Source organism: Heloderma suspectum, chromosome 4 (assembly GCF_057233095.1).
Source record: "Heloderma suspectum isolate Gila_16-S chromosome 4, 16-S_ref, whole genome shotgun sequence".
In the NCBI taxonomy this organism is placed as follows: Eukaryota; Metazoa; Chordata; class Lepidosauria; order Squamata; family Helodermatidae; genus Heloderma; species Heloderma suspectum.
This window is the reverse complement of record NC_139461.1, coordinates 29,898,589-29,915,028: the sequence shown is the minus strand read 5'-3', so window position 1 is coordinate 29,915,028 and position 16,440 is coordinate 29,898,589. Positions and strand designations below refer to the sequence as shown.

General features: G+C 45.8%; 1 long non-coding RNA gene across 1 annotated transcript; it reads left to right on the top strand.

Moving 5' to 3' along the window:
- The first annotated feature begins 988 nt into the window (after positions 1–988).
- LOC146346671 (uncharacterized) lies at positions 989–5,216 on the top strand. The gene is made up of 3 exons (XR_014789822.1): positions 989–1,259; positions 3,872–3,998; positions 4,702–5,216. It is a non-coding gene; the product is annotated as an uncharacterized LOC146346671 (long non-coding RNA).
- The last annotated feature ends 11,224 nt before the right edge of the window (positions 5,217–16,440 follow it).

Below are 16,440 nucleotides of genomic sequence, written 5' to 3'. Positions count from 1 at the left end.
AAAAAAAAAAGTGTATGCAAATGGCGGTGCCCCATGGGTGCCGCCATTTGCGTTCCTTATTTGGACACTGGTAGTCTATGTAAAGATTTATGTAGACTACGGGGAAAATAAGGGCAACGCAAATAGCATTCCCTTATTTTTGCCGTAGTCTATGTAAAACTTTACGTAGACTACCCCTGTCCAAATAAGGAACGCAAATGGCAGCGCCCATGGGGTGCTGCCATTTGCGTACGCGATTTTTTTTTTTCAAAGTGACGATTTACGTAGCCTATCATGGCTGACTTTGGAAATCTAGCCGTGATAGGCTACGTAAATCATCACGTAGCCTATCACGGGTGTGTGTTGTTGTTTTTAACTTTATTTTTTTATTTTGTAATGGCAGCGGCGGCAGCAGGTCGGGAGACCGGCCGCCGTCCCCACCCCCGACGAAACGCCGCCAAAACGCCGCCGGGACCCGCCGCCGAGAGGGACATTTGCCAAAGATAAGTCCCATCCCGGGGGGGGGCCCGGCGGAGAATTTCCCCACCAATTTCGGGGGGCCGAATGCGTCGGCACTCGGCTTCCCGAATATTCATGGAGAAATTCTCCGCCATCCCTGACAAAAAGTCGCAAAATTTCCGTCAATAAAAATGCAATATACTAGTATATTCCGATCATAAATACATAAGTTTTTTTAAAAAAAAATATTGTGCTCACCGCCTTGTTTGTGGGTGTTCTTTTTAAATTGAAATCCTCCATCTCCATTTACTTTGAGCCAAAGCACTTCCTCTTCCTAGGGGCTTCCCAAAAGAAGGCTGTCTTAGGTGTGCCTGAGTGGTAAACTCTTTGTTTAAAGCAATGCTGTTTTAAAGAAAGAAAAAACCTTTTAAAATGACCATGCCGGTCCTGGGGCGGCATGGTCATTTTAAAAGGTTTTTTCTTTCTTTAAAACAGCATTGCTTTAAACAAAGAGTTTACCACTCAGGCACACCTAAGACAGCCTTCTTTTGGGAAGCCCCTAGGAAGAGGAAGTGTTTTGGCTGAAAGTAAATGGAGATGGAGGATTTCAATTTTTTAAAGTAAATATTTATGAAAAATAGTGATTCTTACGGAAGTTATGCAGACTTACAGAGATGGCTGGGCACTGGAATTACAGTTGTCGGTATGGATTTATCTTCGTAATTTTTGGAGTGGAAAAAAAAAAGAGGAGAATTCCAGAGGCTTGTGAATGGTGAAACGGAGCACTGGCCGCAAACTGTGGATGTCAAGCGGCAGGGAAGGTACACAATTCGGACATGCCTACTTGACATTGCAGGCAGTGGAGGCTGGTGGTTCTGATTTGGGTGGGGCTGTAAATTTATTCCAGGTTTCAGACAGAACCACCTAGAACTCTAAAGTTGTTGTTGTGTTTGTTCTTGTTGTTATTTATATCTTGCCTTTCCCCCAGTACTGGGACACAAGTCAGCTTACAAAAATTAAAACATATAAAATTAAAACATATGAAAAGATACAAAAGTTAAAATATAAATTAAACAACAATACAATTAAAATTATATTAAAACATTAAAACAGCATTTAAACAGCATTTTACCAGCTTACTCCCAGGTTCCAACTATGTCCCAAAGGCCTGCTGGAACAAGAATGTTTTAGTCTGCCTCCAGAAACACATCAAGGAGGGAGCCATCCTAACCTCCCTGGGAAGAGTGTTCCACAGCCGTGGGGCAGCCACTGAGAAGGCCTTCTCCCAGGTTCCCACCAAACATGCCAGTGACAGGTGGGACTGAGAGAAGGGCCTCCCCAGAAGATCTCAGGTCAGAACATGGGCAGGTTCATAAGGGAGGATACAGTCTTTCAGATAACATGGACTGGAGCCATATAGGGCTTTATAGAGATGGTGGAGAATTCCCCCATGGATCACAGGGGGGCTGAATTCCAGTGAATTCCGCCCCTTGGAACCTGTGGAGGAACGGAGTCCCCCACCCCACCACCCTGTAAAAGCCCTGCAAAACGGAGCCTACCGCAGATGCCCCGGCACGGAGCCAGATAGGTGTTTCATACATCCCTAGCTTTATAGGTCATAGCCAGCACTTTGAATTGTGCCCAGAAACAGACTGGAAGCCAGTGAAGCTGTTTTAAAGAGAGAGTTGTATGCTCCCTGTATCCAGCCCCAGTCAACAGTCTGGCAGCAGCTCTTTGAACCAACTGCAGTTTCCAAACACTCTGTGCCAGGGCTGTCTGGCAGCCCCACGTAGAGTTTGTTGCAGTAATCCAAACAGGATGTATCTAAGGCATGTGTCACTGTGGCCAAGTCAAACATCTCAAGGAATGGGCGCAGTTCGCACACTAGTTTTAACTGTGCAAAAGCACTCCTGACCACCGCTGAAACCTGAGCATCCAGGCTTAGGGCTGAATCCAGGAGCACCCCCAAACTGCGAACCTGAGTCTTCAGGGGGAGTGTAACCCCATCCAGCACAGGCTGAATCCCTATTCCCTGATCTGCCTTTCGACTGACCAGGAGCACCTCTGTCTTATCTGGATTAAGTTTCAATTTGTTCTCATCCAGTCCGTTACCGTTACTGATGTCAAACACTGGTTAAGGACAGAAACAGCTTCCTTGGAATCAGGTGGAAAGGAGTAGTAGAGCTGGGCGTCATCAGCATATTGGTGGCACCTAACTCCAAAACTCCAGACAACCTCTCCCAGCGGTTTCATGTAGATATTAAATAGCATGAGGGACAGAACAGAACCCTGAGGGACCCCGCAAGCTAATGGCCACGGAGTCGAACAGGCATCCCCCAACCTTCTGAGTTTGCCCTGCTAGGAAGGAATGGAGCCACTGTAAAACAGTACCCCCAAGTCCCATCCCAGCGAGGCATCTCAGAAGAATACCATGGTCGATGGTATTGAACACCGCTGAGAGGTCCAGCAGAACTAACAGGGACACAATTGACAATCCCCCTGTCTAGTTCCCGACGTAGGTTATCCACCAAGGTGACCAAAGCTGTCTCCGTCCTATACCCAGGCCTGAAACCAAATTGAAAGGAGCTATACAAGGGGCTGAACCAATTTTGGGGATAGATTTCAGCACCTGGGATAGCTCCTTTAGAGTTCTAGCTAGTTCTGAATGAGACCCAAAAAGGATTATAGTGCCACCGAAATTGGAGTCACCAGCCTCCACTGATTGCAGGCATGAAATGTAGTTCTCACTTTAGTTGTTCTTTCCTTTTCTAACTCTCCTTTTAACTTAACAAAAGGCTCACATGGCTGGCTGCAGGGAGTGCTCGGTGTTCCACAACTTCCCAGTCTTATTGCATTTCCTCCTGTGGGTAGGCAGAATGCCCATGGGAAGCCAGTGTGGTATAGTGGCAAGAGTGTTGGACTAGGAGCTGGGAAATCCAGGTTCTAGTCCCCACTCGGCCATGGAAGCTCACTGGGTGACTTTGGGCCAGTCACAGACTCTCAGCCCAACCCACCTCACAGGGTTGTTGTTGTGAGGATAAAATGGAGAGGAGGAGAATGTAAGCCGCCTTGGGTTCCTTGCAAGAGGAAAAAAGGTGGGGTATAAATGCAATCAGTATCAAGCTAACCCTAAGTTTCTCAATGGACTTGAGAAACTTAGGGTTAGTAGTCTCCTTCTACTACGTTTTTATAGTATTTGAATGAAGGCTGTTTGCAAAATTCAGTCTTTGCAAATGACCTGATCCACACCTCTTAGCTTACTGTGTGGATCAACAGTTAGCTACCCACCAACTTTCAGACTTCTCAAGTGTTTTGATGCAGTTCTCAGCTGTTAAAAAAATCAACATATAATATTCATTAAAATATGTTAAAGAATGTGTATTTAAATATGCATTTAAATGAGAAATCGAGTGCACATTTTTTTTTAATGCAGAAACCAAATGAACAGATTTATGGGTGAAGACATATAACAGTGCTGAGGACCAGAAATAGACTGACCAGAGAGCACCCCAGGCAGAGGAACCTGCCCATTCATGGGAGAGAGATCCGTCGACACCCAGGTACATTTGCTCCACTGCTTCCAAGTGCTGTATGTGTAGGGAGTCTAAGAGGGGGTGGAATCTGTGGACTCCCCTCCCCCCTGCTTGGCCTCCTGGACCTTTTCACCAAGCCACCATGCTCAATGGACCCATTTGCAGAACATGTCCAGCCAGCTGGTGGGGGTTCAGCAAGCACCTCGTGTCACAGACAGAGGTGAGTCCATCCACCCCTATGTATGTATCTTCTCCTGTGCTCCTTCAACCATCTCAGTAGAATACTGAGCATCTGCCCTATCCTGTGCCCCACCTGCCCCAATGGGCATCAGCTGCCACTTATCCAAGGGTTCACATAATTTTTTTAGAGTCCCCCTCTACAGACTGTAAACACCCCTATGACCTCCAGAGGGGGACTATGAGTTCCAATCTTTCTCCCTGCCCCACCCCCTCACAGCCACTGTGGAAAGAATTCTGTTGGCTGTTCCCCAAGTTTGCAAAAGTGACTTTGGGGAGGTGAAAAATGGAATGTTCCAGTGGACAGGGAGGGGGAGGGGAAGAAGAGGCCAGGATCTGCAGGATCCTGTGGCTTCTCCAGCCCCAGTCCCCCACCCCCTGGTAGCATGGCCTCTAGAGATGGGCTCAGAAGCCTATCTATAGAAGAAAAAATGCCAACAAAGAGGATGGAGACATGAAATCACCCCTGTCGCTCTTTCTTCTCTGCCCACAGAGCATAGGACATTTGGAGCACTCGAATATCAGAGCACTCCTTCAAAGGATACACAGGATTGCACCCTGATTCATCCATCCTGATCCTGAATTCAACTTTGAACTGACCTAAACATTGTGTGCTCCATGTATGTGGAATTAACCAGATGTCCCTTGCAATAGAATTTTAAAGTTTGGTTGCTTTTTCTTCAGGTCACTTGTTTTCATAAGATTTAAATATCAATATTATGAGATATGATTAGATGATGCCATTACTTCCACTACCATCTAATTAATTTGGCTCCTTGTACCTTATTTTGCTCTAATCAAAATAGGACTGTCACATATTAATTTGTGCAAGCAGAGAAAATTGAATGATTTCAGGAAGCGGTTTCAATGAATCTCTGTCCTCTTCCCATTGAAAGAAACAAAGACCTTCTTAGATCACTCCCTATGTTCATTGAAAACTGAAGTGGCACAACAAGCCTCTGCTATTTGTTTCATAAGAAAAATATAAATGTAGATGTTTTCTTTCAGAAGCCTGGTACATATATGAGCATTTCACTAATAATGGTACTCATTAGGAGTGACGATTCCAAAGGAGCATTCTCACAAGCAATGGAAAGCAAAACTTGGCTCATTTTTAATAGTAGCAAATGGAAAATGCAAATGCTAAAGTGAAGTTAGCAACCAACCATTAAGGACATTAACTGAGAATCTTTCCAATGATCTGTACAATACTTAGGAACATAGGAAACTGTCTTATAGGCTCAGTACAGTCTATACTGACTGGCAGTGGCGCTCCAAGGATTCTGACTGGGTTTTTTTTCCAGCCCTATTTGCAGTCAGGGATTGAACCTTCGACCGCCTGCATGCAAAGTATGAGCTCTACCACTGGGCTATGGCCCTTCCCCGTAATAATGTTTACATGCGTAGTCCCTTTTCCATCTGGTTCCTGGGCTTTTCTTGAAATCAAACCAAGGACTTCTTGCACCCAAAGCAAGGCTCAAACACCTCAACCAGGCATGGGCAGGAGGTAGATCTCCAGATGTTTTGGACTTCAACTCTCATAAACCCCTGCCAGCATGGTCAATGGTCTGGAATCCTTGGGAATCATAGAATAGTAGGATTGGAAGGGGCCTACAAAACATCTGGAGATCTACCTTCTGCCCACCCCTGACCTGGTCCCAGTGGAAGCTGGTGGCTCCAGTTTCAGTGGGGCTCTGAATGCATTCTGGGTTTCAGCCAGGACAAGCCAGAACTCTAAAGGAGCTATCCAAAGTTTTGACTCCTATCTCCCAAATGGGTTCAGCACCTTGGATAGCACCTTTGGAGTTCTGGCTGGTTCTGAATGAAATCCAGAATGAATTCAGAACAAGCCAATATATGTAAAAGCATGGAAGAGCCACTTTTGAAAACCAGTAGCAGCAAAAGCAACCCCAAAATCACACAAACCCAGAGATGCAAGGCAGTAAATCAGCAACCTTCAATTGCCCCCTATAATGGGAGATCAAAAGGTTATAAGCCATTGGTGTGAGCTGAACTGGCCTAAGAAGGGCATTCTACAATTTATGTATTATTTATTTAATAGATGTATATACTGCTTACCAAATTTAAAATTATATATCTTTCCCTGGGAGGGGAAAAAGAAGCCATTTGTGCAAAATGGGGCCACTAATATGCACAAATGGCTCCTTCGCCCCCACCTCTCAGGTGGCAGCACCAGGACATGCCACCACCAGCAGCTGCCATTTGCAGCAACAACAAAGACTCGGTAAAGTTCCCAAGTTTTGGGAACTTTTCTTGGGCTTGGCTTGCTCACACAAGCCAAGCCAGGTCCATCACAGGGATTTGTCAGCCCCCAAAAGGGCCAAATTTCTCCACAATGGACAACCCTAAGCCTCACTGCCACATTTTGCAACAGTTGAAGCTCCCAGATGCTCTTCAAGGATAGCCCCACATAGATTGCATTGCAATTTACCTGACACCATCCTTGTTTTATTTTCAGTATCAGGTAAATACTATTTTTTTTTTTATATTCCCAGGCATTTTAGTTCCAATGTAGTTTGGTGGTTTTATTCTGCCATATATTATTTGGTGTTTTGTTGTAAATGTATTTATGATTTTTAGTTGGTTTATTAATGTTTTTGAGTTTGAGAGTTTTTTGCTGAAGAGAGGTTAATAAGTAGGGATGTACGAAAGTCACTTACCTTTCTGAAGGGTGACATTCATGGTGGGAGGGAGGCGCTCCATCCCTCCCCCTGAAATTCTCTCTGGCCGGCTCTGCTCCACGGAGATTCCGCGGAGCCATCGGCCGGGGCCGCCCACAGCCAGACATCTGGCTGCTGGGCAGCCTGCAGGGATGCAAATGGCAGCTGCCATAGCCACCGCCATTTGCGTCCCTGTATTTTGCCGTGATAGGCTACGTAAATATTTACGTAGCCTATCACAGCAACAAAAAAAAAGGAACACAAATGGCGGCCACTATGCCATTTGCGCCCCTCTCTTTTGTCGTAATAGCCTACGTAAATATTTACATAGGCTATCACAGCCAAAAAAAAAGGGAACACAAATGGCAGCTGCTGTAGCCACCGCCATTTGCGTTCCCTTTTTTTTTGTACTGATAGGCTACGTAAATACTTACGCAGCCTATCACAGCTTCCGCAGGGATGCAAATGGCATCTCTGTGTTAGCCATGATAGGCTACGTAAGTATTTACTTAGCCTATCATGGCTATAGTGATGAAGTGAATGGCGGCCTTGGCCACAGCCACCATTCGCAAGTCAGTGCGAATGGCAGCAGGTAAGTGTCCCGTTTTGTGTGCCTTTCACGGGGTGGGGGGGCTTCATTCCACCACAGATTTCGGGGGGCTGAATGCAGTGGCATTCAGCCTCACCGAGATCCATGGCGGAATTCTCTGACATCCCTACTAGTAAGTATCCTAAACAAATAAACAGAACAAGTTCCGTAGGATTTCAGTGATCAAAAACAACACCTTGAATTTTTCTGGGAAACACATTGGGAGCCACTGTGAAGCTCTTTCACTGCATGTGTTAAAAGCACAGTAGCATTTGCATTTGAGATTAAACAAACCATTAACAATGGAACCAGAAAGTTTTGATACTGGCAAGGAATTGACCTCCCCAACAACACTCCGGTAAGTGATTCAGTAATCTTCACCTGTACTCTCTTCTATAACTTTGCTCAAGCCCTGGTGATTTTAACATCCAAGTTATTCCCTAGATTCAGATTTTCCTCCAGCTCTTTATTTCTCATTGCATGGCTCAATAGATTCTTTTTTTCTTCCTTCTCTCTTTGCTCCAAGGTTTCCCAACATATCTCAGATGTCTCCTCAGGCTCCAGTATCCTAATTGAAACTATGTATTGATGTACTACTTAATTTTGTTTACTAGTCCATCAGTAAATCAGTGGGCATGGTGATGAGATTCCCAGAGCATTCTGTAAATTACTCCACATTACAGCAAGGTTATGCTTGTTACCAGCAGATTTAAAATTGCATCATTGTTTGACTTGACTGAGGTAACCCTGATTCTCTAATTACTGTCAGTCTCAGTGACTTCAATGCAATTTCAAGTCCCACTGAATTCATCAGGGTGCATGGGCACTGAATCACTTCCTTATGGAACAGAGGTAGCTTAGGATATATCTTCATAGCAGCTACTCACACTACTGGCTGCACGATGTACCATTAACCTAAAAATGTAGGAAGCATTGACTGGAAAAGCAGAGATAAGTAGAATCAACTAGTGCCACTCCAGAGAATATCTGGCACACATGGACGTTTCATTCACATAACTACTTAGTTTTTGGAACCTACACCAGGTTCTGTCTCAGATTCTAATAGTCTTAATTCCCAAAGGGGCAAATTTGATAGATTCCAGAGAGCTGTGTGATCAAGAGCCTTCAGGGATGTGGGAAGCTTTGCTGCATGTGTGCAAATATCATCACATTACATCAACTTAGGCTTCAGTGTATGCATAGTGCAATGACCTTGTCATGCCACATCAGCACATGCATGTGTGTGGGGAGCCAGTGTGGTTTACTGGTTAGAGTATTGGACCCAGGAAGCCTTAGTTCTAATCTCTACTGAGCCATGAAACTGGGTGACCTTTCACCAGTTACACACACACATGGGGGGGAGGGAGGGAGCATAACCCACCTCACGGCATTGTTGTTAGGAAAAATGGGAGGAAACCATGTACTCCTCAGAGGAAAAGTTGGATAAAAATATGTGTGTTGCTTCTTCTTGAATCCTTACTATCTTGTAGGGATGTACGAAAGCCACTTACCATGAACAACATTTGATTCACGGTGGGGGGGAGGCACTCCCCCCTCCCCCCTGAAATTCTGGCCAGGGGGAGGCGCTCCGTCCCTCCACCCCTGAATCCTGGCCGGCCAGGACGCAAATGGCAGCGGCCATAGCCACCGCCGTTTGCGTCCCTGCAGTCAGCCGTGATAGGCTACGTAAATGTTTACGTAGCCTATCACGGCTGAGTAAAAAAAACCAAAAAAAACCACGCGTACGCAAATGGCGGCGCCCATGGGCGCCACCATTTGCATCCCTTATTTTGGCACGTCTAGTCTACGTAAACATTTATGTAGACTACGGCGAAAATAACGGGAACGCAAATAGCGTAGTGTCTACACTATTTGCGTTCCCCTTATTTTCACCGTAGTCTACGTAAATGTTAACGTAGTCTAGATGTGCCAAAATAAGGAACGCAAATGGCGGCGCCCATGGGCGCCGCCATTTGCGTATGTGCGTTTTTTGTGGGTTTTTTTACTCAGCCGTGATAGGCTACGTAAACATTAACGTAGCCTATCACAGTATTTTTTTAAAATCTAGCCGTGATAGGCTACGTAAATCTTTACGTAGCCTATCACTTTTTTTTTTTTTTACTGGAAATGGCGGTGGCAGCAGCCGGTCGGAAGACCGGCCGCCGAACCGCCGCTGGAGCCGCCGCCGCCAGGAGAATTCACCCAAGGTAAGTCCCATCCCGGGGGGGCGGGGGGGCAGACCGTTTCACCACCAATTTCGGGGGGCTGAATGCGCTGGCATTTGGCCTCCCCAAGATTTGTGGCAAAATTCTCTGACATCCCTACTATCTTGAGATAGGACCTGCTAGATTCCAAATCAGTCTTTGGTGCATCATTCTGAATTCTGCTTCAATATCCCTCATCCCACACCCATGGAACTTGGTAGTAGCGACCCTACATAAAAGGTACAAAATTGTTTGGATTTTACAGAACAACCCCTGATGGGCTTGTACTTGAGGATCTTGGGCAGGAGATAAGGTAACTTTTGAACAGTGATAGAAACAGGAACATTTGGAAGTACTCACTTCACTGAATTCAACTTGAGACATCAGTAGAACACCCAGGAAGAAGTGATGAAACTAGTAGGGATGTCAGATAATTCCGCCACGGATCTCGGTGAGGCCAAATGCCAGCTCATTCGGCCCCCTGAAAACCATGGCGGAACAGCCTGCCCCCCCCGCCCCCCCTGGATCCCCCCTGGGATGAGACTCACCTGGGGCAGATCTTCCGTGCGGCGGCGGCTCTGGCAGCAGTTCCGGCAGCGCCAGCGGCGGTGTCCGGTCTTCCAACCGGCTGCTGCTGCTGCCATTTCCAAGCTTACTTTGTGTAAAAAAAAAAAAAAACAGACGTGGTAGGCTACGTAAAGATTTACATAGCCTATCATGGGTAGGTTTTAAAAAAAAAGATGTGATAGGCTACGTAAATCTTTACGTAGCCTATCACGGCTGGGTGGGTAAAAAAAAAAAACGCATACGCAAATGGCAGCGGCTATGGCCGGCGCCATTTGCGTTCCTTCTTTTTACCGTCTTAATCTACGTAAATATTTACGTAGACTATGACAGAGAAAATAAAGGGGAACACAAATAGTGTAGCGGGCGTTATTTGCGTCCCCTTTTGATTCCCCGTTTTAGCCTACATAAACCTTTACGTAGGCTAAAACGGTGAATCAAAAGGGGACACAAATAGCACCCGATACGCTATTTGCGTTACCCTTTATTTTTGCCATCTTAGTCTACGTAAATATTTACATAGATTAAGACGGCCAAAAAGAAGGAATGCAAATGGCGGCGGCCATATGTGCCGCCATTTGCGTATGCATTTTTGTTTTTGTTTTTACCCAGAGCCCTCCGCGGCCGGAAATCTGGCTGCGGACGGCTCTGGCCTGGCTGGGCTGGGCCTGGCCGGCTACTCCACAGACCTGCCATGGAGCACAGCCAGCCATTTGAAGATTCCTGGGGGAGGAACGGAGCACCTCCCTCCCCGGCCAGGATTCCGGGGGGAGGGACAGAACATCTCCCCCCCACCATCAACATAATCCGCGAAAGGTAAGTCACTTTCGTACATCCCTAGAAACTAGAGAAGATTAGGGCAGGGAATATGAGAAGAACAAGTTATCGATTTAGATGGGAGTGGATTGGACAAGCAAAGAGAACTAATGGCATAAGTTGCCTCCACGTGTTGCCTAAAATATTATTTGCAAACAACTACAGTAGAACGGCAGCCATTCCACCCTCCCCAATATGAGGGATTAAGGAGAGCTCTTATTAGCAAGGAAGCCCCTTGCAACACATACCTGAATCTCAGAGCCTATGGCTATGAGAAATACCATGGCCTAGTTGTAGTTACAGAGCCCTGGCATAGAGAAAAATGTTGAAGACTGTGCATCTGGATTGCCAAATTTTAAAACCTATTTTTCGTAGGGATATCAGAGAATTCTGTGACAGATCTCGGTGAGGCTGAATGACAGTGCATTTGGCCCCCCGAAATCCACCGCGGAATGAAGCCCCCACCCACCCAACCCACGAAAGGCACGTGGGACGAAGTCCCTGCTGCTCCCACCTTACAAAAGGCATGCAAAACAGAGCACTTACCTGCTCCCGTCCACGCTGCTTTGCGAATGGTGGCCGTCCTGCAGCCACCATTCGCTTCCTCCTCTTCATAGCCATGATAGGCTATGTAAATACTTACATAGCCTATCATGGCTAACACAGGGATGCCATTTGCGTCCCTGCAGAGGCCATGATAGGCTACGTACGTATTTACATAGCCTATCATGGTGGGGTGGGGAAACCCAGCATTTGCAAATGGCGGCGGCTACTGCCATTTTCGTACACTGGGTTTTTTCCCCCCTGTTGTGATAGGCTACGTAAGTATTTAATATTTAAATTAAATATTTAAACCCAGCGTACGCAAATGGCGGCAGCTACCACCATTTGCGTACGCTGGGGTTTTCCCCCCTGCTGTGATAGGCTACATAAATATTTACATAGCCTATCATGGCTCAATACAGGGACACAAATGGCAGCGGCTACGACAGCTGCCATTTGCACCCCTGCAGGGCTGCCGAGCGGCCGGATGTCCAGCTGCGGGTAGCCGGAGCCAGCCAGCGGCTCCGCAGCTTGGCCGTGGAGTGAAGCTGGCCAGACGGGATTCCGGGCAAAGGGACGGAGCACCTCCCCCCCACCGCAGATGCCCCTGCGCAGAGCCAGGTAAGGGATTTGTACATCCCTAATTTTTCGGTCTGCTGCTTGATGTGGATGAAGGAATGGATGACGTTGAAAAATAGAAGACTTCTAGAATTAGAAGAACACGAATTGAGATATGGGTGGCATGGTTATTTGTAGGGATGTCGGAGAATTTCTCCACGAATCTCTGGGAGGCTGAATGCCAACGCATTCAGCCCCCCGAAATTGGTGGAGAAACAGCCCGCCACCCCCCGGAATGGGACTTACCTTTCCCGAATGTCCCTGGCGCTGGCGGCTCCCAGCGGCGGTTCGGCGGCGGTTCGGTGGCGGTTCAGTGGTAGCGGCGGCGGCAGCCGGTCTTCCAACCAGCTGCCGCCGCTGCCATTTCCAAGTGAAAAAAAACACACACACAAGCAAACATGATAGGCTACGTAAAGATTTACGTAGCCTATCACGGCTAGATTTTCAAAAAACACCGTGATAGGCTACGTAAATCCTTACATAGCCTATCACGGCTGACTTTGGGGGGGGAAGTGTGTACGCAAATGGCAGCACCCATGGGCGCCGCCATTTGCGTTCCTTATTTGGGCACGTGTAGTCTACATAAACATTTACATAGACTACGGCGAAAATAAGGGCAACGCTATTTGCGTTGCCCTTATTTTCGCCATAGTCTACGTAAATGTTTACGTAGACTACACATGCCCAAATAAGGAATGCAAATGGCGGCGCCCATGGGCGCCACCATTTGCGTACGTGCCTTTTTTTTTTTCCCAAAAGTCAGCCGTGATAGGCTACGTAAGGATTTACGTAGCCTATCACGGCTGACTGCAGGGATGCAAACGGCAGCGGCTACAGCCGCCGCCATTTGCGTCCTGGCCGGCCAGGGGGATTCACGGCTGGAGGGACGGGGTGCCTCCCCCCTGGCCAGAATTTCGGCCGGAGGGACGGGGCACCTCCCCCCGCCAGAATTTCAGCCCGAGGGACGGGGCACCTCCTCCCCGGCCAGAATTTTGGCAGGGAGGAACGGAGCGCCTCCCCCCCACCGCGAAGCAAGCTGTGGGACCAGGTAAGTGACTTTCGTCCATCCCTAGACTTATTTGTGGTATGATAAAATGAAAGTGAATGTAGATTTTAATAATCACTATATAAGGAGGGCTGTATTAAGAATTTAGAATAAATATAAATTAAGGTTCTGTCAAAAAATACCAAGTTGGATATCCTCACAAGAAGCAATGCATAGAAGAGAATTTGATAGTATGCATAAATGGATAAGATATAATGATTTATTGGAACTGTCACAACGGGAATATAAGTTAAAATCAAGGGAAAGATTATTGGAAGAAGGTTATGTATGTCATTGGTTTTCATATTTGCAAATTAAAGAAAGGTTTAAAATAGATGAGAAAAATGGTGGATTTGAACAAACAGAATCTGAGTTTGAAAGAACACTGTGTAAAAATGATAAACATGTTATTGCTAAATTGTATAAATTACTGTTAAGGTATGAGATAGAAGATGAACAAGTAAAAGATTGTATGATAAAATGGGCACAAAATGTTGGTCATAATATATTAATGGAAGAGTGGGAAAGTATGTGGGGAAAAGATTTAAAATTTACTTCATGTACAAGTCTTAAAGATAATTTTTATAAGATGATGTATAGATGGTATATGTCACCGTTTAAATTGTCTAAAATGTATAAAGGTGTTTCTGGAAGATGTTGGAAATGTGAAGATCACAAGGGAATGTCTTATCATTTATGGTGGACTTGTAAAAAAGCTAAAACATTTTGGAAACAAATACAGTCTTTAGCGCAAAGAATATTAAAGACTACTATAGAATTAAAGCCAGAAACTTTTTTTATTGGGACTAATAGATAAACACGTAGAAGAGAAGGGGGGAACCCTCTTTCTCTACATGACAATGGCTGCAAGGTTATTGTATGCACAAAAGTGGAAGAATGAAATAATACCAACTGCGAATGAGTGGATTATGAAAATGATGGAACTGGCAGAGATAACAAAACTGACTACTATAATTAAAGAAGGATCAACAACTAAATTTATGTTAGACTGGAAACCTTTTATAGAATTTGTAAATAGAGAAAAATCTATGTATCTGGATTTTGAACTTTGAGATGGTTAACTCTCTTTTGTTGTTGTTGCTGTTAAAATTAGCAGAGAAACAATATAATGTCTGTGAACTCAATGTATGATATACAACCAAGATAAGAATTAGAGAATAATAATGAGCATTTGTTGTGTAGGTGGAGCCAAAGTTAGATACCTTATAATTGTAAGAGATATTTTATTGTATGTCTATTGTGTGTTTATGTTTATGTTGTTGTTTTGTTTTGTTTTTTAAAAATAAAAAATATTATCAAAAAAATAGGGATGCACGAAAGTCACTTACCTGGTCTCGCAGCTTGCTTTGCGGTGGGGGAGAGGCGCTTCGCTGCTCCCCCCGAAGTTCAGGCCAGGGGGGAGGCTTCCCACCTCGCCCGGCTGACATTCAGGCCGGGGGGGGGAGGCTTCCCGCCTCGCCCGGCCGAAATTCAGGCCGGGGGGGAGGCTTCCCGCCTCACCCGGCCGCGAACTTCAAAAGAAAAAAAAATGCCCCTGTGATAGGCTATGTAACGATTTACGTAGCCTACCATGGCTAGATTTGCAAAGTCAGCCGTGATAGGCTACGTTAATCGTCACGTACCCTACCACGGGTGACTTTGGAAAAAAAAAAAAGCACATACACAAATGGCGGCCCCCATAGGGAGCCACCATTCGCGTTCCTTATTTGGTCCCTGTAGTCTTCGTAAAGATTTATGTAGACTACGGCAAAAATAAGGGCAACGCTATTTGCATTGTCCTTATTTCGCCGTAGTCTACGTAAATCTTTACGTAGACTACAGGGACCAAATAAGGAACGCGAATGGCGGCTCCCTATGGGGGCCGCCATTAGCCGTACGCGCTTTTTTTTTTAAAGTCACCCGCGATAGGCTACGTGACGATTAACGTAGCCTATCATGGCTGACTTTGCAAATCTAGCCATGATAGGCTATGTAAATTGTTACGTAGCCTATCACAGGGGCGTTTTGTTTTTTTTTTACTTTTCTTGTAATGGCGGCAGTGGCAGCCGGTCAAAAGACTGGCTGCCGCCCCTGACGAAGACCTGCCGAACCGCCGCCGGGACCCACCGCCGGGAGGGACATTCGTGAAAGGTAAGTCCCATCCCGGGGGGTGCGGGGGGCGGGGGGCGGAGAATTTCTCCCCGAACAACCTTCGCAGGACCGAATGCATTGGCACTCGGCCCCCCGAAGTTTCGGGGAGAAATTCTCCCCCATCCCTACAAAAAAAAGGCTGTGCATCCGGTGCCATGCTCTAGTGGAGGGTGCTAAATAGCTGGGGAAAATTGTTGAAGTCCCCCACATTTTCTATGAACATTTGTGACTGACTAGAGGGACTCCTGGAAAATGTCCTAGGGGATATTCTTTTTTCTCACACAACCTTGGGATTACTTTCAGTTCTCCACTTCCTTCTCACATCCATGTCCAAATGATTAAATCAAGTGAGCCAAGACATATCCCAGTGGCAAGGGTGAAGACAGTTAATGATTTGCCAGGCCTTACTGTTTCTTTATTTTATTTTATTTTCGCCAAAGAAATGTACACAATTTTGAATGTTGGCTCAGTCTAGCTTTCCATGAACACAGAGAACAGGAAAAGATGATGGATCATTTTGTCTAGATATCTATTCACTGTGAAAGGGCCGAATTTTGTGGCTCCAAGCAATTAAGAAAGATGTTGTTCTCTTGGATCAGTATTATGTCCAGTAAGACCCAAATAAATCACACTGGCTTGACTTATGAAAACTAATGCTTCCATCCAATTTCCAGCTCACACTGTTTTCCCTTCTCAATGTGAGCTGTTTGGATGATGTACTTTTCTCGTTCCTATTTGAATTTAAGTGAACTTGTTGGAAGATGGGTTCGTGCGAGTGCTTTAAAAGTGGAATTGTTAATGTTTTTTAGGAGCTTTTGATGCTGCCTTCCAAATCATGCATATTCACTTATGCTTTCAGAAACTTCTCTGAATCTTGCTGTTTCTTTCGGAACAGCAGGCTCTCCCACTAGGCAGACTGAGACTTTTGGCTCAGGTACTGGATTGGGAGGAGAGTGGATTGGGCCCAGGGCCCTCACTACAGCTGCTGGCTTGCATCACCACTGCTGCTTTTCTTGGTGTG